Source organism: Crocuta crocuta, unplaced genomic scaffold (assembly GCF_008692635.1).
Source record: "Crocuta crocuta isolate KB4526 unplaced genomic scaffold, BGI_CrCroc_1.0 scaffold6, whole genome shotgun sequence".
In the NCBI taxonomy this organism is placed as follows: Eukaryota; Metazoa; Chordata; class Mammalia; order Carnivora; family Hyaenidae; genus Crocuta; species Crocuta crocuta.
In genome coordinates this window covers 8,071,028-8,093,376 of record NW_027531917.1, presented here as the reverse complement: position 1 = coordinate 8,093,376, position 22,349 = coordinate 8,071,028, and the positions used below count along the sequence as shown (strand labels likewise).

At 37.5% G+C, this 22,349-nt stretch overlaps 1 long non-coding RNA gene and 1 other non-coding gene across 2 annotated transcripts in view; both read left to right on the top strand.

Annotated features, from left to right (window-relative positions):
- Window positions 1-22,349, top strand: part of LOC144240573 (uncharacterized) — an 80,450-nt gene that overhangs the window by 41,170 nt on the left and 16,931 nt on the right. The window lies entirely within an intron of this gene.
- On the top strand, window positions 9,520-9,626 carry LOC144240605 (U6 spliceosomal RNA). The gene has a single exon (XR_013337775.1). It is a non-coding gene; the product is annotated as a U6 spliceosomal RNA (small nuclear RNA).

The window sequence follows — 22,349 nt, the reverse complement described above, 5'->3', positions numbered from 1 at the left end:
TAAAAATAATCTCGTACTCTCCAAGTATTTGTTGATTTAGAGAGATTTCTTTTTGAGGATTGAAGCAATTGATTTTATAGGAAGTGCTTCCATTGAGAGGAGTCCTGTGAGAACACAGGGTGAATGATTTGGAGCACCCCAGAGGTTTCCGGTGAGAAAAGCAGGGACTCTGTGTATGTGTGTTGCAGGGGACCCAGGGCACTTTGAACTTGGTCTCAGATTGAGGATAGCCACCCTGTGTGCATCAATGTCAGCATCCTGGAGGATGCCTTTTGTCAAAGCATGGGGAAAAACGATTTCCCACAGCACAAATAAGAATGAAGATTTGCTTTTCAAATATCAGATTATATGAGAATGCCAGCATCATTCTGCTCCTAAATGTTTTTCTCTTTAGGCTTATATGTGCAAACAGAAAAAAAAATCCTCTCTCCTAAGGGTAAATCAGCTAGGATTTTCCTAGTTTCCTTCCTTTCTCACTTTAATTTTGCCACTTTGCAAACTGAAGTTGTGGGGGGAAAAGCAAGATTAACATTTTATGAATTTCTAGAATTTCCTATAATAATTAGGGTACTGCATTTATTGCAATATATGCAATATAATAGGGTGTCACAACATTGGAGGAGAAGGAAATATATTATTGAAATAAAGAGAAATAGGAGATTTCATAAGCAGCTGATTTAAAAATTAGGATTGGTAATTGCCTTACTTTTGGGACTAGGAAAAACTTATAAAATCTTGGTTGCTCTGCCTCTTTCATTAAAATGCCAAGTTAGGGGCTCCTGGGTGGCTCAGTCAGTTAAGTGTCTGACTTAGACTCGGGTCATGATCTCACAGTTCACGAGTTCGAGCCCCACATCAGGCTCAGTGCTGACAGCTCAGAGATTGAAGCCTACTTCAGATTCTGTCTCTCTCTCTCACTCTCTCTCTCTCTCTCTGCCCCTTCCCTGCTCGTATCCTGTCTCTCTCTCTCTCAAAAATAAGTAAAATGTTAAAAAATTAAAATGCCAAGTTAAGGAGTAATTATTTTTGTAGGAAACTTTAAATTTATACATTTTGCCATGATAGTGCATTGAGTATTTTAAGGGGATAATTTTCTTTGAAGAAATGATGGCCTTATGGTTAAAGTCCAACATCAAAAAACATCTGAAAGTGTAGGCAACAAAAGGAATTTTAAAAGTTGGAACAAATGAAGTCACCCATTTGTTTCTAACGAAAATTATGTGCATTCTTCTCCTGTGGCTCCAGTTTCATTCACACTAAATGTGAGAACAGATAGTGTAATTGACAGTTAAGTCTATTACTTAAGATTTGCCTTTTGTATGGGCGTGTGGGATGTGAGTTATGCATTAGAAGTTGTCACTATTGTTCTTAAGTGCATATTCCCCAGCATCCAGCATTGCTCTCATTTGGGCTTTTTATTGTTCTCTGCCATTTATTTCTCAAGGTATGTACTCATTAGTAAGTTAAAGTTTTCTGTTTTTTTTTTTAAATTTAAGGCAAATACATGTAGCTGAAAATAACTTTCCTAAAACCTATTTTTCAAAGTTTCTATGTCTGAAACTTTGACGTGTTTTATAAAGTATGAATGACCCGAGTTAAAGATTATGTGAAAATGCTACAAAATAATATACTTATCTCCTCCCGAATCGCTTTCTATGTTTTCCTATAAAAGATGTAAATGTTGAAGCAGGTATTTCTTCTAGACTTAAGACCAGGAGTGTTTGTTTATTTGTTTGTTTGTTTATATCCAAGTTAGTTAGCTGTGGGGAATAAGCTTAGGAATTCCCTGGGCTTGCACCAATGGGTTAGCAAGGCATAAAGAATTACAAAGCCATAGGATGCTCTTACCCAAGCTAGTTAGACAAGAATAGGCCCCCCAGAATATAGTGAAGGGAGGGGGACAAAGGCCCCCAGAATAGAGGAGGGGGCAAAGGCCCCCACTACAAAAGTATATGAGGTAAGCAAGATTAGGCAGTCAGGGCGAAAGCACCCCCCAACTTAGTACTATAGCAGAAAGCTGCTTTCATAGGAAGGAAGGACCAAATTAGGTAAGCAGATAAATAGGGCTATAGGCCTCTGCACTGTGAGTGATGCTGCCCAGAGTGGAGCTGATTAACAAAAGAAAAGATGCCTTGTTAACCCTGAGGTTACTTGCCCTATCTGTCTTATCCCCTAGATAAGATAAACAGACACAATGCCTCCTGTCTGCCATTAACAACCATTTGCCTATCTATCCGGTGCCAGGATTTTGTTTTATATTGATCCAAACTCCAAACACCATATATATTCAAAACCCCCTTTCCCTCATGCCCATGAGTTAATGCTCACTGATTCATTGTCTCTTTGTGCATGCCCATCACATTTGTAAGCCTTCTGATCTTAATAAATATGGGGCAAGAACGCTTATTTGGGGCTCTTGTCTTTTCCTGGACATTATCCATCTCCCGTTTTTAATCCTGCATCTGCTCTCTTGCTGGTCAAGGGGGAACTTTAGATTTAGAGTCTATAACAGTTAGCATATAGTGCAATAATGCTTTCAAGAGTAGAATCCAGTGATCCATCCCTTACATGTAACACCCAGTGCTTATCCTGAGACCAGGAGTACTTACATTATTACATGGAACTCGTCAGGGTCATGTGTCACAAACATGTTAAAGAGTGGGAAATCTGGACAGCAAAAGAACATGATGTCAGACAAATATGCCTGTCTGTCAGGGCTGAAACTTACTGTCTAGGTTTCCTTTAGCCTTCATGAACCTCAATTACTTTCTCTGTAACATGGAGATAATAATATATCTGTACCTGTTTCCTAGGGTCGTTATAACAGACTGGATGGAATGCCTTATGTCAACATTTTGCGTAGTGACTGGACCATCGTGGGTTCTCAACAAATTGTAGTTAGTTCTTTCCTTTCTCCGAAGGCTACTACTGGTGTCAGTACCCTTGATTGTCTATCTTCTGTTTTCATTAATTTAAAACCAATTATTTTTCTTTTATTTTTATTGTGAAATAGGAGAACCATTATAAATGGATGGTAACTTTACAGTGGGTAGGAATACAAATGGGTTCAACCTTTTACATGACACTCCTGTAATATATGTGAGGGCCTTAAAATCTACATCCTTTACAACTTCTTTATAATAAGGATTTGATCAGAGAAATGCATAAATATTTATGTAGTATTATTTATAATGCTGAGGAATTGGAAGCAAACTAAGTGTATATAATTAGGGGATTGGTTAAAGACTATTTAGGACATGCCCGTAATGGAATATCTTGAAGCTATTAAAAATAATCTTTCAGAAATTTATACATTCATATGGAAAGATGATCATTCTATATTATTAAGAGAAAGAAATATATAACAAAACTGTATTAACCAAGTTAAAAGTATTTTCACAATTTAATTTAAATAAATATCTAACTTGGGGCACCTGAGTGGGTCAGTTGGTTAAGCATCTCATAGTTCATGGGTTCCAGCCCTGTGTCAGGCTCTGTGCTGTGCTGATAGCTCCGAGCCTGGAGCCTGCCTTGGATTCTGTGTCTCCCTCTCTTCCTGCCCCTTCCCTATTTGCACTCTGTCTCTCTCTTTCAAAAATAAATAAACATTAAAAAATTAAAATAAATATGTAATATATCAGTTGATATCTGTAGACAATAGTTACTTTCTATTTTGTATATTTTGTTATTGTCTGTATATTGAAAAACAAGCAAGTATTATTTATGTTTGCTTATTTGGGAAAATGTCCATTATTTTAAAAATCATTTCATTAATATATAAAATTATTCAGGTAGCACATGCTATTTAAAAGTTCAAACAATGCAAAATGTAAAAGTAAGAAATGGGAGTTAATTCCTCCACTCATAGGTGTTTCATTTATATGCAGTAAAAAGCAATAAATTTTTTTCCATTAATAAAAATAATCAGACCCTTACTCATATAAATCGTCATCATGAAAGCAAGAAGTAGAAATAGAGCATAGTAGAGGCAGTTTACTGCCTAAATGGTTTGGTTGACGAAGCCAAGATATTCTGAGAACCGTGACTGTCATTGTTAACTTCTCCCTCTCTGATGCTACCCTTGGAACTTCATTTGAAGCTTTAAATGAATTCAGAATAAAAAACTTGTTGGGTTGGCAAAGAGCTTTCCTAATATGCAGAACACACATGCCCACCCATTGTGTAAAATTGCACTGACAAGATCCTATTGGAAGCTTGCTGAGCCCCAGTTAACTGTAATGTATGCCAAACTAACTAGACTGAACCAAGAGGTGCTGTATAGAAAGGGTCTGCAGGAGATTTGGCTAAACACAGCCAGGAAATCACACCTGGTTTAAATATTCATAATCACAGTTAAGGTTGCTTTCTCTTAATTGACACAGAATCTCCTGAAGGATGTCTGTTAACATAATCCTCCTGAAGGGCAAATGCATCCAAGTATATGCGGCAGGGAGCAATGTTCATTTTTGGTCTTAGATTACATTAAGCACAAATGGATCTCAAGGGATTTTAATCATGTAGGAATAGAAAATTACCCTTTTTAGCAGTTTTGGGAAGTAAGGCATCAGTCAGATATGTCATCATTAGTTTACCTACACAGGATGTTATCACTATCAGCAAATGGTGTTTTGCCACTTTGTGTCCTATTGATTAAGTTTCCCTCTCTCTGAGCCATCTTTCATTTGAGGAACATGAGATATGTACAGTCTTCACAGGAAGCTGCCTACCAGAGAGTCTTGTGTTAGGGGCCCTCATACCATAACACAGGCCAGGGTGAGGTGCCAGGGCACTGCTACAGTCACCAAGCTTGGGATTTGCCTTTCTACCTCGTGCAAGCCCCTCTGAATCTTACCTTCTGCATCTGTGAAGTGTGGAAAATTTATTTGTAGACACCATTTGTAGTGCCTGGTGGCACTCCACTAAGAGCAGAAAACTAATGCAATGATAGGGTCTGTATTCTTTTTTTTCTTTTAAGTTTATTTATTTATTGAGAGTCGAAATCAAGAGTCAGACACTTAACTGGCTGAGCCACCCAGGTGCCTCTGGTCTGTATTCTTGGGACCTGTAACAATCAGAAGGTAATATGTATGAGGCAGGGAATATAGGGACTGTAAGTATAATTCCTTAGTTCATTCTTCAGGGTTGTGGTGAATGAGAAGGGCTCAACTAGTTCAAATATCAGTACTATAGACGTTTTTTATGATTTTCCTGTGGAAGCTGCAAAATAACCAACAATATAAGATAGCATGCTGTAAGTGTTCCATTGTTTCAGATATAAAGGCTTCTCGTGAATTTTGTGATGCACCCAACATGCTTTCGGCTTGTAGAAGACATCTCAAGAAATGAGCTCTTGGGAAAATAACTGCCTATAATCTTTTTTTTTAGTTCATTTCTTCTCATTTTTTTATCTTGGTAAATCACTAGAAAATATTTAAGGTAAAATTGTTGAGTAAATGAAGAACTCACACATTAAAAAAACACCTCTCCTTTAAAAAAATTGAACATGGAAAATTGTTTCCTATGATTTTATGTAAATGAAATCCTTTGAATCAATCACTAATATGAAAAATCTAGCTGACTGAATATGAGGAGGTTTTATGTTTCAAATTCCTTAATATGCTCTTTCCCGCACATGTTGTAAACTTTTTCTTTAACATCTGAAACTCTGGGAAACTGTCCATAATCTTAAAAGTACTTAGTTACTTGCTCTCTGCCATGCTGTCCATTTTCTCATTGAAAAAATGTATCTGCCATATAGGTTAAGGTAAAAAAAAAAAATCAAACATGGAATGAAATAAAACCCAGTTACTTATCTAGAAGTCCTCCCTAATATATAATATTTTCTATGATTAAAGCATATAATATCTGGATTTTTCATGAATCTTTACATTTTTAATCTGGATGTCTGGAGACTGCTTTAGTTGCTCCTAGGAGGGATTATACCACCAATACAGAAGCCTAGATAAGTGAGAGCCCAGGTTTTAAAAGCTGATAAAATGATAGTGACTTTTCAGGACTTGATGAAACATAGAGATGAAACATAAAATATAATTTAAATGAAATTGTACAAAACCTCAAGCGTGTAGAACACCATGTATCCTTCCTTCTTGGGCCTCACTCTGTAGGGAGTAGGGGGTGTGCACTGTGCAGTTTGCAACAATACCATTTGAAGTCATTGTGGCTTTTCCACCTTTTCATTCCAGCACCAGGATGCGGGAAGCTTTTTCAGCTTTCAGCTTCAGAGTATCTATAAACCAATCTGCGGGGTATGAAGAAAAGCATAAAAGTGGAAGGAGTAGGGAAGCTAATCAAAGCGTTTTTTACTTTTTCTCAAATGCATTTCTCTTTGGAATATACCTGGCTCTTTCTTTTCCTTGGTGGTGATTTCATTCTGGGATGATCATGCACTGACGCTGTTCATTCTGCCGTTGCTACGTCTGCCGTCAACCACACGGCACATAATTACTGCATGTTAATTCAGCCTCTCACTTAGGTATGCTTCCTGTTAACTTCTCATTTCAGGATGAAAGCTAGTTTACTAAAATGACATACACTTTCAGATAGCATCTCTACAATTTTACCTCTCACTTCCTGAGTCAAATTTCCTCTACTGACTAGTTGGAGTAAGAACCAAAGAAACTACAGTGTTGGCATACTCACGCTCTGTCAGGTGTCCTCTCTTACTGAACAGTGAAAGGTGATGCCTGAGATATTCTTTCATTTTCATGGTGGTTTGGAGGATTCCTGGTCGACTTTTCTGACCAATTTTTGTCCTGATTTTAGTTCCTGCTTCCATTTCCTTTGGTCAAAATCAGATTATTACAGAATTTCCTCTATTCCCACTGTGAAATTCAGGAACGATGTCCCACCGATGCCAGGACAGGTGATAATGAGCAGAGAGAAAATAGACTTTTAAATCATTTGATTTTACCACATTTCTCCATGATTAAGACATATTTCAAGCATACAGAACATTTCTCTTCTTTTTAATTTATTTTTATTTATTTTTAAGGGAGAGACGGGGGGGAGGAGCAGAGAGAGAGGGAGACACAGAATCTGAAGCAGCCTCCAGAGTCCAAGCTGCCAGCACAGAGCCCAATGCGGGGCTCGAACCCACGAACCATGAGATCATGAGTCTAAGTCGGATGCCTAACTGACTGAGTCACCAAATGCCCAGAATATTTCAAAGAATGTTTGAGTCCCCCCAGACACCCAGAATATTTCAAAGAATGTTATATACAATGTAGACCTTTTGTTTTACTTGCTTTAAATTTAAAAAGTGAAATAAAAATTTATAGATAAAGTTAAGACTACCTTGGGTACCTTTCCCCAATCCATTTACTCTCCCTTCCTTTCTTGAGAAAAGCCCAAGTTAGTATTTATCATTCCAGATTTTTACACAGTAACTAAAACTGCATGTATTCACAAATAATACATACCACTATTCTGCATATCTTCTAGATTTAAACAAATAACGCATCATTCAATAACTCACTCTTTTCTTTCAATTCTTGTTCTGCAAGTAGTCCATGATGATACATGTGATTCTAGTCCAATCTTTTTAACAGTTGTATAGTGCTTCATTGAATAAATATATCATGATTTACTTTACCCTTTCCTTCTGGGAGACATTTAGATTAAACAAAGTCATAATAAACATTTAATGTCCGTATACTTTTTAAGTCCCCTGGGAAAAAGTATCTCTAAGAATGGCTGAGTATTTTCATTTTAGCTTTATTAGATATTGCTAAATTGTTCTCTACAGTTGATATGCCAATTTATCCTCCCTTCACTGGATGTAAGTTTTGTATTTCTCCACTTCCACACCAAATATTAGGCTTTTGTAATTTTTCACCGAATTGGTGACTGTGAAATGATTATCTCATTGAGGTTTTCAACTTGTGTTTTCCTGGATACTAGTGAGGTTATGCACCCATTTTATTTCTGTTGGCCATTTGGGTACCCTCCTTTGGGAATTCTTTTTCTTTTTCTTTACTGCTTTTCTACCAAATAATTTGTATTTTTTTTCTACATATGTTCTGGACCTGCATGAGTTACAAATATCTTTTTGCAGATTGAAGCTTTAAAATAATTTTTTTGTTTATGGTGTGTTTTGTTGACAGAAGTTTCTATTTTAATGAATCAGATATATTAGTCTTTTCATTTGTGGCTGGCACTTTTTATACTTTCCTTAAGAAGAATTTCCATAAAATATCATAGTTTCCCATTTTTTAAAAAAATTTTTAATTAATAGACTTTATTTTTTAATAGCAGTTTTAAGGTTCACAGCAAAATTGAGGGGGAAGGACCCAGAGTTCCCCATAGATACCTCTTGTCTTCATACATGTACAACCTCCCCGATTATTGACATCCTACTCTAGGGTGGTACATTTATTACAATCAATAAGTGGTATATGTATTACAATCACCCAAAGTCCTTAGTTTATATTAGGGTTCACTCTTTTTCTTTTCATTAGGGTTCACTTGGTGTTGTACATGTTATGGGTGACAATTATAGAATAACATGTATCTATCAGTGTACTGTCTGCAGAATAGTTTTCACTGCCTTAAAAATCTTCTGCGTTCAGCCTGTTCATACCTCCCTCCATTCTAGTCTGGGCAACCACTGATCTTTTTACTGTCTCCATAGTTTTATCTTTTCCAGAGGGTTGCCTAGTTAGAATCATTCAGTATGTCATCTCTTCGGATTGGTTTCTTTCACTTAGTTACATGTGTCTTTTCGTGGCTGGATAGCTCATGTCTTTTTAGCATTGATTAATAATCTGTTGTCTGGATGTACCACAGTGTATTCATTCACTTACTGAAGGACATCTTAGTTGCTTTCAAATTTAGGTAGTTATGAATAACTATGGATAAAGTTGCTACGAAAATCTATGGGCACATTCTCATGTGGATATAAGTTTTTAATTCATTTAGGTAAGTAAGTACTAAGGAGAGTTCTTGCAGGATTATATGTTAAGAGGATGTTTACTTTTATCAGAAACCACCAAAATGTCTTCCAAAGTGGCTGTTTTGCATTTTGCATCCCCACCAGTAGTGAATGTTACTCCACATCCTCAAAAGCATTCAGTGTTGTCAACGTTTTGGATTTTGGCCATTCTAATAGGTGTGTAATGGTATGTTATTGTTATTTTCATATGTGATTGCCTAATAACACATGATGTTGAACATCTTTTCATATGGTTACTTTTCATGTGTGTCTTTTTGATGAGGTGTCTATTGGCCATTTTTAATTGGGTTGTTTTCTTTTTTTTTCTTATGTTTATTTATTTTTGAGAGAGAGAAAGACAGAGTGCAAGCAGGAGAGGGGCAGAGAGGGAGGGAGACAGAATCTGAAACAAGCTCCAGGCTCTGAGCTGTCAGCACAGAGCCTGAAGTGGGGCTTGAACCCACGAACTGTGAGATCATGACCTGAGCTGAAGTCAGAGGCTTAATCGACTGAGCTACCCAGGCGCCCTGGGATGTTTTCTTATCGTTGAGCTTTAAGAGTTTCTTATAGTGCTCGCTTCGGCAGCACATATACTAAAATTGGAACGATACAGAGAAGATTAGCATGGCCCCTGCGCAAGGATGACACGCAAATTCGTGAAGCGTTCCATATTTTTGTTTGCACGTATAGGAGGATTAGGAGGAACTTGACGGAGGAACAAGGGGGAGAAGAAGGGCGGAAATGGTGGGGGAAAGGGAGAGAGGCAAACCATGAGAGACTCTTGAATGCTGACAAAAACTGAGGACTGATGGATGTGGGGGGAGGGGGGGATGGGCATGGAGGAGGACACTTGTGGGGATGAGCACTGAGTGTTATGTGGAAACTAATTTGACAATAAACTATTAAAAAAAATTAAAAAAAAAAAGAGTTTCTTATATATTTTGTATAGCAGGCTTTTATTAAATGTGCCTTTGGCAAAAATTTTATGAATCCCCAAGAGTATATCGCTATTAGATAGAGAGAGAACAATGATTGCAGCAAGAGAATATAAACAATCAAGAATGCTTATGTTGGAGAGAGTTCAGGAAGATCAGTGTTTTCCAAAATTCAGGATATATACTACAGGTATGGTAATTGTAGTCTTCAGATGACTCTAGCCAGAGTCAGTCTGCCTGATCTTAACCACATGCAGGACTCTGAGTGAGAACCATCCAGTTCAGTTCAATCAGCCCCTAGAACAATGACACATAAGAACAGTAGTATTATTGTATCACTGTTCATTTTTTAGCTCATAAATTGTATTATGGTTATATAACGAATTAGCATTAACAGAATTTGGTGAATGGTATATAAAAGCTCTCTGTGCTATTTTTGCAACTTTAGCATGTATCAGGTGATTTCAGATTAAAACCCCTGAAAGTGAGACATAATAATAAATGTTGTTTTATGTCACTAAGATTGGAGTAGTTTACTTCACAGCAATACATAACCACAACACTAAGGTAAAATATTGTCCCCTGAAGCTCATAGGGATGGGGATGGAGGTTGCACTTATTTTAAATTAACTTTTAATTTGAAATCATCTTACACTTACTAAAAGTTGCAAAAAAGAGAGAGCTTTTATACACTATTAACTTCTCCTAACGTTAACATCTTGCATAATCATGATAAAATTAATGACAGCAAAAGTAAACATTAATCAATAATATCATTAACTAATCTAGAGACTTTGAATTTTCCCAGTTTTACCACTAATACCACTTTTCTAGTCCAAGATTTAATCCAGAATCCTACTTTGCCTTAAGTTGTTATATTTTGTTAGCCTTCTCAAATCTATTATAATTTTTCTGTCTTAGTTTGTCTTTTGTGACCTTGACATTTTGAAGAGCAGGGACCCGTTATTTTGTATAATGTCACTTGATTTGGGTTTATCTGATGTTTCCTCATGATTAAATTCAAGTTATGCATTTTTTGGCAAGAATATCACAGAAGTAATGTTATAACCTTCCCAGTCTATCATATCAGGAGATATAGTATTAAGAATTCATGATATCTTGGGGCGCCTGGGTGGCTTAGTCGGTTAAGCGTCCGACTTTCGCTTAGGTCATGATCTCGCGGTTCGTGGGTTCGAGCCCCGCGTCGGGCTCTGTGCTGACTGCCAGCTCAGAGCCTGGAGCCTGTTTCAGTCTGTGACTTCCTCTCTCTCTGACCCTCCCCTGCTCACGCTGTCTCTCTCTCTCATAGAAATAAATAAAAATATTAAAAAAGAAAAAAGAATTCATGATATCTTATGCAATTCCAATTTTTTTCACTTGCTTAAGGTAGGGTCTGCCATGTTTCTCCACTAGATGGTTATTTCTTCATTTGTAATTAATAAATGTCTTGTGAGGAGATATTTTGAAATGACACAAATATCCTGTTTCTTATCATATTTTTACCTACTAATTTTAGCATCCATCTGTGACTCTTGCTTATAATAACCATTACTGTAGTATTTGCCTAACAGTGATTTTCTATTTTCATCATTCCATCTGCATTTTATTGACTGTAATAAAAGCCATCCTTTCTCAATATGTATTTATACGGTTACCTACTTACATCACTATGGAGTATGGATTATAATCGAATACATTGGTGATTTCATGGTTCAGATTTACTCAAATTTAGCCATTGAAATTCTTCAAGTTGTTCTTTAATGTGTTCTCAGCATTTTCTAGCATTTCCTTTCTTTTTCATACCACAGCATATTCCAGGATTATCTGATATTTTTCCTATATCAGCCCTGGAATCCACTATTCCTCAAAGAGCTCTGTTTTTGTTTGCTTGTTTGTTTTCTTTTGCCTTTTGTTTCTTTTTGTTTGTTTGTTTGTTTTTAATTGAAGGAAAGTATTCTGAAACTAAAATCTGGAAGTTAGATATTCTCATTACTACTGGAGCAGTTTTGCTACTCAGACTTTCTAAGTGGACATACCTGGGCAATATATGTATATAAACTCACCTATGCATATAGGCATATATGTATTTATTTCTGTATCTATCTATTCTTATTTATATTAAAAACTGATAAGACACTTTGATTCTAATCTAACACAGTGAGAAAACTCACTCTTATTTCCACAATACCCTTATATATAAAAATTGACTTTGCCAAAGAGACACTCCCCCTCATAGCTTCCCTTTTCCTACTTCTAACTCCAACTACTTTCTTGGCATTTCAGATCTTATAAAGGTAAATCTGCCAATAGAGACACATGGAGACTACCAGTTCTGTAGAGTTATGCAGTTACATAGTGTACAGGGGATCGGGGCTGATAAGCACACACAGACATTTAATTAATGTTTTTAAGTAACTCCATTTTACTAGGCTAAATTCATATTGGTTTAAGAAAATCAATCATTTAATGAATTTTGTTGAGTGCAGGGCTAACACCCTTCATCAAGATTTACAATAAAAATAGCAAACTGAAATTGAGTATATCTGGTAATATATGTCAGACATGTCCCAGAAACTGAAAACAAACAAAATTAATATTATGAGTTACTTTAATTTTGTAAAGGATGTTGGAACACTCTTTCTGTGAATGATGCCATACAAAAACTAGTTTGCACTGTTCTGGTTATATAGTGACAAGAATAAATGAATATCAATTAGACGTTTATTTTTCAGTTATTTTAAGCTTAAAAAATGTTGGCTGTATCATTTGAATAATGTATGTACCTATTTTAACTAATAGTCTTTTTTTTCAGCTACTTAGTTTAGAAATGATAATTTTAGCTGTAAAGCATGTTTTGATTTGCAAATTTGCTACCCAGTCTCTTTTCTTATAAATAGATTTCTAAATATCCGTAACTTTAGAAATAAAGTACTTGTATTATGTTCATGAAAGTCCTCATCAGGGAGTTGGATTATCTCGCATGATTTATTTTTTTAAATATAGAAACAACAGTTGCCATGGCAAGTGTGAGTTTTAGACTCAATATTCACATGAAGATTGTCTTAGGAGCTGTTGTCAAACATAAAGGGTGAATGTTGAACAAACTGTACCAGCTTTTTGCAGGCTATCAAGTAGGCCCAAGAGAGCCCGAGACTTAAATTAGGGTAAGGAATTTAAATTTAATTCTGAGGAGTGATTTTTCGTATAGTGAGAACTGTTAAGCCCTCAAATATTCTCTTGAAGGCAAAGATTTAGAATTTATTCTTTCAAGGTCTTTCTAAGCTAGTAAATTTCTAATTCCAAGATGGTTTGGTGTGATCTCACTTTAATATAGAGACATAGACTCAAAAGTCACCTACAGGTTCTGTCCTAGCCTTGAGATTCTAAGAATGCCATTTGTACTTGAATTTGCATCGGAATGAGACCAAGGAGGCTCTCTGGTTCTACCTGTCCACAGAAAAGTGATAGCTATAGAAATGATGTGAGAGAACTCTGGTATGCATGCCTATGCATTAGTAGGTTTGGACCAGAGCTCCCTCTGGTATAGTAGAATAACAGTAACAGTAAGAGCTTTTGTGTAGCAGGCTACATTATGATTTTTTTTTTCTGGTGTCTGTTTTATTATTGCAATGACACTATGAAGCAGAGAATATACTATTTCTTCTACACCTTCAGAGAAACTGAGGAGTAGAGATTTTAGAGTACTTGCCTAAGGTCAAGAAGCAGAGGTAGGGCTTGAATATTTATTGTTTGACATAACCATTGCTCTTTCCATTTAGCCTATTGCCTTTTGTTTGCAAATACTTTGGGGGGGGGGGCGATGGAAATGCCAGACATAAATGAAGATTCCATGTCTGTGGACTCAGACAAAGATATACTTGCTGGAGGAAAGAGGCATGTAGTTTCAGTGCCTGACCAGCACTTCTGAGAGTGTCCTCTGAAGAACGCTGTTCTAGGAGATGATGATAGGTATTGAACAGTATTCATTAGGGCTTGATTCAGCCTTGAGTAACAGAAAGAACAAAATAACAGTGCTATGTACAACATTGAAGAATTATTTCTCTCTCACTTAAGAGTTAGAGGTAGGCATTATGTGGCCCATGTGGTGGTGGGTCCACAATGATGAAGTAGCTGGGTTTGTGCTGTATTACAGCTTTTTCCTCTTTTTTTTTAAATGTTTTATTTATTTCTAGGAGAGAGAGAGAGAGAGACAGCGTGAGCAGGGGAGGGTCAGAGAGAGAGGGAGTCACAGACTGAAACAAGCTCCAGTCTCTGAGCTGGCAGTTAGCACAGAGCCCGATGCGGGGCTCGAACCCACGAACCGTGAGATCATGACCTGAGCAAAAGTCGGACGCTTAACCGACTAAGCCACCCAGGCGCCCCCAGCTTCTTCCTCTTTAATGAGCATTCTACAGGTTTGACTGCTAAGCCTGAAACTCTTATTCTGCCTTCTGGCCAGCCGAAAGGAGGAAGGAAGTGGCACAAAGAAAGGATCCCTCCTTACCTTTAATGCTATTTCTAGGTTGTTATACATATCATTTCTGCTTATACCTCCTTGGTTAAAACTTCGTTGTGTGGCCAAGACTAGCAGCAAGGGGAGCTGGAAACATAACCTTTTGTGTAAGTATCGGTGTGCACAGCTAAAGCTGGATTAGGTTATAGAGGGAGAAGAGAAGGATGGATATGGGAATTGGCTGTATCAATGACTACTACATCCACCAATAAAACTGGACTCAGCTTTAAAAAAAAAAAGAAAAAGGAATTTGTGGTCAAATAAGCCTCAGAAGTGCAAGGTTAAGCAAGTTAAGCAGTTCTCTTTAACACTAGGGGTAAGCAAAGATGCTAATGCACATTGTGACAATCCAAGAGTTAGATATACCATGTAGAGTTTTCACACTTATTTGACCTTAGAACTCTTGACTCATGGAACATCAGTTGGGATTAATGGTCCACGGAGTATTCTTTGAGGAAATGCTGCTCTAAACTGTTGAATCCAGGATGAGTAATTCTTCTCTGTTCACTGCTGCCAAGTACTGGCTGAACAAAGCATTGTGCCTCCACTGATTTACTTAACTTGATTTTATTCTCTGTGTAAGTCTGGGATATGGTGAAGCATATATAATAAGCATGACTGTGGAGCAATTTGCAAATATAAAGGATTATAGAAATGCCAAGTAATTGGATATTAAAGAGGAAATTCTTAAATTTCTGCCTAAAAAATATGTCAAATGATTTTAGGGCAGGTAATTCAGTCTTCTCTAATGCCTCTGTTAAGGGAGAGAGTGTTTTTGAATAACACAGTAATAATAGCTACCACTTGTTCAACACACAGGGGACCTTTGGTCCTATGGCTGGGGTACCCACTTTGAACTGTGGACACTCTCATAGCTCTGGACTAGGCACATCAAGTCCACGTTTTAATTTACCTGACAATCATGTTGTCTTTGCCTAACTCATTCACTCTTCCACTTACCCTCTCCTCTAACATACAATTTCTTCTCCCTTATCTTCACTTTCTGCTTTTGAACTATTTCCCACATCACTGTGTACTTAGAAGAACTCAGAGGAACATCCATAGACTTCCTTTATCTTCTCGCCTAGCAGCCTTTGTATCTGCATAGTTTATTCTCTAACCTGTTATATAGAAGAACTTCACACATCTCATTCTAATGTCAATCTCTCCTTGGCCACTAGGTTTTCTCTCTTTTGCACAGTCAAGGGCCTTAGCCCCACAATTTTTACCTCTATCTCCTATATCACCAATATTTCTTTCCTTTCTACTAGGGTATTCCATTAGCTTACAAATCTGCTCCACTGATTCCCATTTTTAAATAAGAGAGAGAGAAATACTTTCTTTTGATTTTGTTTTTAGGCTCCAATTTGTAATAAACTTGTTGCTGCCCTCAAGTTTTCTCCTTTCTTCATGTTTGGCCTCTCAAGTCAGGCTTTTGCTTTTACCAGTATGCGCTAACTGCTCTTGTCTGGGTCCCCAGTGGTCGTCATTTGCTAAAGCCAATGGCCAATTCCAGGTCTCATCCTTCTTGCTCAGCAGCATTTGGTGAAGTAGAGTGCCCTCTCTCATACACCACACACTTTCTTCATTTGGCATTTAGGACATTATTGTTTTCTGGTTTCCTTCCTAATACCACTGGGGATTTTCTGATTAAAAAATGTAGTACATTAGTCATTCAGCATACCAGGATGGAGTCTCAATCCAAAGTCTTTGGGAATGTCTAGGAGATTTCAAAAGCAAAAGCAGGATGACTCAAAGTAGGTCGCTTAGATTGTCTGAGTTAGTTTCTTTGAGTATAATGTAGAGGGTTTGGACTGCATGGTCTTGAAGTTATCTTTCACTGTCCCAATTCTTAGAAAGCACTGTATGATCTACAGTTAACCAGACAAAGAGACAAAACACTCCATGTTCTATTGTATAATTCATTCTTAAAGCCTAGGTTAATCTCATAGCTCTTTTGAGCCTTAGTCATCTCATCTATTACATAGGGAACATTTCTAAAAAAAGCAGTTATAAATATAAAAAGAAATAAAAGTTTGTGTATGAATTTACTCCAGAATGCTACAACACTGTGATAAGGAAGGAGATGAGTAGTTGTCTAAGAAAGAGGCAAATTTAAAGCACAGCAGAGTATTTTGATATAAAAATTTCATGATGAGACATTCATTCCCTGTGCTAGTCTTTTCCACTACAGAAAATGAAAACTTCATTTTCAGTTGCTCAGGCCAAGACCAACCTTGGGATGGTACATTTCTTTTCTGTTCCTCTTACAGCCAATCAAATTAGAAAATACTTGAATTTCTACCTTCAGAATCTGTCTGTAGCCCAGTTACTTCTTACCACTTTCCCCCAACTTGTCACAATCTTTCTGATATGTACGAGCATCATCTTTCACTAAGATTGTTGCAATAGCTTCCTGGGTTTTGGAGTCTGCTCATGTGTTCTTTGCACATGAACTACATAGGCCTGTTACAGCATTTAGAGATTATGTCACCTCTCACTCAAGACCCTGATAGGTTTTCAAATTTCATTCTAAATAAAAGACAATGTCCTCAAATGACCTGCCAGGACACACTCCACTCTTCCTTAACTCTCTGAATTCATCTCCTGCTGACTTTTATACAGTCTGTTTCTTCTGCCATGAACACTTATTTATCAAATTTCTACATAATTAATTCCCTTCCCTCCAAAGTTTGTGCTCAAATATAATTTTCTTTTCTTTTTTAAGTTTATTTATTTATTATTTTTGAGAGAGAGACAGAGAGAGGGAGCAGGCGAGGGGCATAGAGAGGGGGAGTGAGAGAATGTCAAGCAGGCTCCACACTGTCAGCGCGGAGCCCTATGTGGGGCTCAAACTCACAATCCTTGAGATCATGTCCAGAGCCAAAACCAAGAGTCATATGCTTAACTGACTGAGCCACCCAGGTGATCCTCAAATGTCATTTTCTCAATAAAGCCTACCTTGGCCTACTTATTGAAAATTTTAATCCATTCACCACTGTGAATCTTTTAATCCCCTCCCTAGTTTTTATTTTTCTACATCATTATCACCTTTTAACATACTATACCATGTACATATTTATTATATTTATTATCATATTTAATACATTTATTCTTTATTGTATCCCTTTCCCAGCTAAACAATGCAGGAGTTTTTGTCGTTTTCTTCTTCCGTTAATGTATCCCAGGCACTCAAGAGAGTACCTGGTCCATAGTTGGCATTTGATGTTTAAGTTTTGAATGATTGAGTTCTGAAGGTAATACTCTAAGTGGGTATTTTGTAGCTGCGTAAAATGAGGTGTAGAGAGGCCAAATAACTTCTCCAACACCACACCATGGGGAAAGTGCAGTGTCTGGATTCAGGCCACAATTTTGCATTGTGTCTTCTTTTTTATGGTGATTCTGATTGCTATGTTCAGAGCCAGAGGATGGCAGTGTTTCAAAGGAGGGAATTGTCAGTGGGTCCAAAAGCTTTCAGAAATGCCAGAAAGGAGGGAGGTTAAGAAAAAGGGCTACAGTTCTTTGTAACTAGATGATAGTGACCTTTGTAAAAGCTACTTCAATATCATTGGAGCCAAAACCAAAGAGCAGTGGATGAGAGAATGAATGGAAAGTAAGTAAAAGAAGAGGGGCACCTGGGTGGCTCAGTCACTTAAGCTTCTGACATCAGCTCAGGTCATGATCTCATGGTTTGTGAGTTCTAGCCCCGTGTCAGGCCTGGAGGCTGCTTCGGATTCTGCCTCCCTCTCTCTCTGCCGCTTCCCCACTCACACTCCGTCTCTCTCAAAAATAAATAAAAACATTTTTTTTAAAAAAGGAGAGAGAGAATAAGTATTACTTTTCAAAAATTTAGGGAATGAGGAGAAAAGATTGTAGCTGCATGGAAACAAAAAGTTATTTTTTTAGGATGAGTAAGACTTGAGCATATTCATAGGAAGAGGGAAAGGATATTAAAGACAGGTAAAAATATCGGTGTAAGTATAGAGGTAGATAGAAGGGACTGCTTTCTGGGACTGCTTTCTAAGAAGATCCATGTGGGTAATGTGACACATTGACATTCATAGAATTTCCTGGCCATCTTGTTGTGGCTGTGCTGTTGGTCATGGGGCCTGTGGTGAAGCAGATATCAAATTATCCCTCCACTTTTCCTCATCCCTTGGGGGAAAAAAAAAAAAAACTGTTCCCATTTTCCTCAGAAGCTTTTCCAACTAGTTACTACTTTAATCAGTCCTATTTCCTCCATTCCAAAGACATTATCTACTATCTTTGTGGGAAAAGAGTAGCCAGTAGGTATGAGCTCTTTCAACTCGTCTCCTTACTTCTAATGTCATTCGCATCATCACTGACTTTACCCCCTTTCCTCCCATCTCAGTGGAAAGGCATCCCTGTGTTTTTCTCAAGGTTAAAATGTAAGTCTGGAATCATCACCTGTCCTTCAAGATTTCTTAATACATTTTCCCTTCATTCTGAAACTATTCAAGTTCTTTTTCTTTTTAAAAAGATTTTCTTTTTTAAAGTAATCACTAGAGGCACCTGGGTGGCTCAGTCGGTTAAGCGTCCAACTTTGGCTCAGATCATGATCTCACAGTTCGTGGGTTTGAGCCCTGCATCAGGCTCTGTGCTGACATCTATCTCAGAGCCTGGAGCCTGCTTCGGATTCTGTATCTCCCTCTCTCTCTGACCCTCCCCTGCTCTCTCTCTCTCTCTCTCTCTCTCAGAAATAAATAAAACATTAAAAAATGTTAAAGTAATCACTATACCCAACAGAGAACTTGAACTCTCAACCTGGAGATCAAGAGTCAAATGTCCCACTGATTGAGCCAGCCAGGCACCCCCATCAAGTTCTTTATCTGTACTTATAAACAAGATTTCCTATATATAGAATGTTCCCTTTAGATATCACTATTCAGAATTTTCAACCAAAATGTAATGATTTCCTTTATTTAACCAGCATGTATTTAACTTTGATCATCTGGACATTGGAAAACCTAAGATGAGTATCTTCAGGCTTATAAATTAAAGAAGATAGAAACATAAACAGGTTATAATACCATGTATTAGGTATAACAGTGCAGATTTTTCATAGTAAAATGGACATCTCTTACCATTAGTTACTCTTCCTATAATTTATTTTTGAGTGACAGATTGTCTTTGTTCTTTTAAATTCATTTGAATTGGGTTTCCGTGGCTTGGAGACAAAGAATATTGATTAATAGTCTCAAGTTATATATCTCAGTAGTTGTCAAAGAAGGCTTCCAGGAAAGCTTTGTGGAAGAAGTAATAAGTGAAGTGAGTAATTATTAAGTGAGTAAGAATCAGGCTCTAGCCAGAGCAAGTAAGGGGGAAAGATGGATAGGAGGAGGCAGTCAGGGTAGAAGAAAACACACCAGTAGAATCTCTGAAGGGAGATGCAGTTTTGTGTGTATATAGAAAAGTGTCAGTTGGTGTTTCTGGAGAGGGAAATGTATGGCAGGAAATAGCAGGTGAAAAGACTGGAGAAATGGCCAGGGATTGGTACATGGAGTATCTCAGGAGGCCATGAAAATGTCTTTGGACATTGTCTTTAGGTCTGAACAAAAGAAAACTGAAACAGGAGAGAGGGCATTTGTGCCCAAAAGTTCCCTTGCACTGATGAGAGTAGAAGACAAAACTCCAATGATGCACTAGGACAGAAGGCCTTTGACACAATGTGGTTGGGATAAGTAGTTGTTTGATGAAAAAGTTTTATAAAATATGGAATAATAATCTTCAAAGAAGTATATACATCTTTAATTCTATTTTAACCTAAATACATACACTCTAAGTAAAAATGATTTGCCAATCTTTTGATATAGGGCCAATATCCAATTAGCTGCACTGATTAGAAATTTTTGTTTTGTTTTTCTTTAAACCACAGGCTAAATTTATCACATATAAGTTTCTTTAAAATTTTTTTAATGTTTACTTATTGTTGATAGAGTTGGGGGGTGGGCGGAAAGCTCAAGTGGAAGACAGGCAAAGAGAGAGGGAGACACAGAATCCAAAGCAAGTTCCAGGATCCGAGCTGTCAGCACAGAGCCCGACATGGAGCTCGAACTCATGAACTGCAAGATCATGACCTGAGCCACCCAGGTGCCCCACATTTAAGTTTCTTTAAACTGATGTAAAAATTAAATTAAATGTGGGACAATTTGAGGTAGTGAAAGAACTGTTTTGTATTTTGACTGCTTTAACATCAATATCCTGGTTGTGTTATTATATTACAGTTTTTCCAGATGTTACTACAGGGGGAGATTGCTAAAGGGTACATTGGATCTCTCTGTATTATTTCTTAAAATTGCATGTGAGGCTACAATTATCTTAAGTTTAATTAAAAAATATTTCTTGAGCCCCTGTTATGTGCCAGGCACTGTCATAGATACAGAAGATATTGCAGTAAATGAAACAAAAATCTCTGCACTCATAGAGCATATGTTCTAATGGAGGAGAAATTCTAGTGGGTGAGCCCAAATTTGCCCCATGTTCTGCCTTGGCATGGAACACAGTGCCATTCTGGAGTGCCATGTTGTAAACATGGAAGCCATAGGCTCATTTAGACATAGTGTCCTTGATATGGTCATTGACAAGGCATGTTCTCAAGGCAGATGGAGAAGTTGCTCCATCTTACTTTGCAGGCAGCAGATATGGGTGAGTGAGAGCCCAATCAAGAGAAAAAGGACATTGGAGGTACAACAGAATGATTCTAGTCAACTTACCATTTTGTGGGTATATTAAAAAAATGAAAGCTTTGTGGAGGAAGCAGAGGATCTGCTGCTATCAAATGGAAGGCTATTGAAAAACTGATGTTTGGACTATATTTTCTTTCTTTAAAATTTTTTTAAATTTAATTATTTAAAAAATTTATTTCTGAGAGAGAGAGATAGCTTGAGCAGAGGAAGGTCAGAGAGAGAGGGAGACACAGAATCCGAAACAGGCTCCAGGCTATGAGCTAGCTGTCAGCACAGAGCCTGTCGCAGGGCTCAAATCCACAAACCGTGAAATCATGACCTGAGCCAAAGTCGGAGGCTTAACCAACTGAGCCACCCAGGTGTCCCTGGACTATATTTTCTGCCTTGGTTAAAAACGTCATCTACTTTGTCTCTTCTTTGAATATATTTTAAATTATTTGTTTGTTTGTTTGTTTGTTTATGAGAGAGAAAGAGTTCAAATGGGGAAGGTACAAAGAGAGAGGGAGACAGAGGGCCCAAAGCAGGCTCTATGCTGACAGCAGAGAGCCTGATGCAGGGCTCAAACTTACTGTGAGATCATGACCTCATGAACCATGAAATCATGATGTGAGCTGAAGTTGGATGCTTAACTGACTGAACCACCCACCCCCCGTGCCCCCATCAGGCAGAGAAGTCTGCTAACATACATTGTAGATAACATACAGTGTAGTCTTGGCTTTGGGAGTAGATTCCTATGGTTCATCACTTACATACAACACCCAGTGCTCATCCCAACAAGTGCCCTCCTCAATGCTCATCTCCCATTTTTGCTGGCCCCCCAACCTCCCACCTCCATCAACCCTCAGTTTGTTCTCTGTGTGTTTAAGGGTCTCTTATGGGTTTGCCTCCCTCTTTGCTTGTAACATTTTTCCTTCTCTTCCCCCATGATCTTCTGTTAACTTTCTCAAATTCCACATATGATTGAAAACATGATATCTTACTTGTCTTTTCTCCTTACTTACATTCTATATCTCATCTGTCTACCTGGAATCTCCACCTCCTCACTTTCTCTATACTTCCAGTACAAGTTAGATCATTGTAGTCTTATTGTCTTCATTCCTCAGTATATATTCAGTAGTTTCATTTGTTATCCCAAATCTCACCACTGTCATAATTCATGATTTATACCATTTTCCAACTTACCTTTTAAAAATAAAAACATGATCACATCATACTCTTGCCTAAGATTAGCCCCAAGTCCAAAA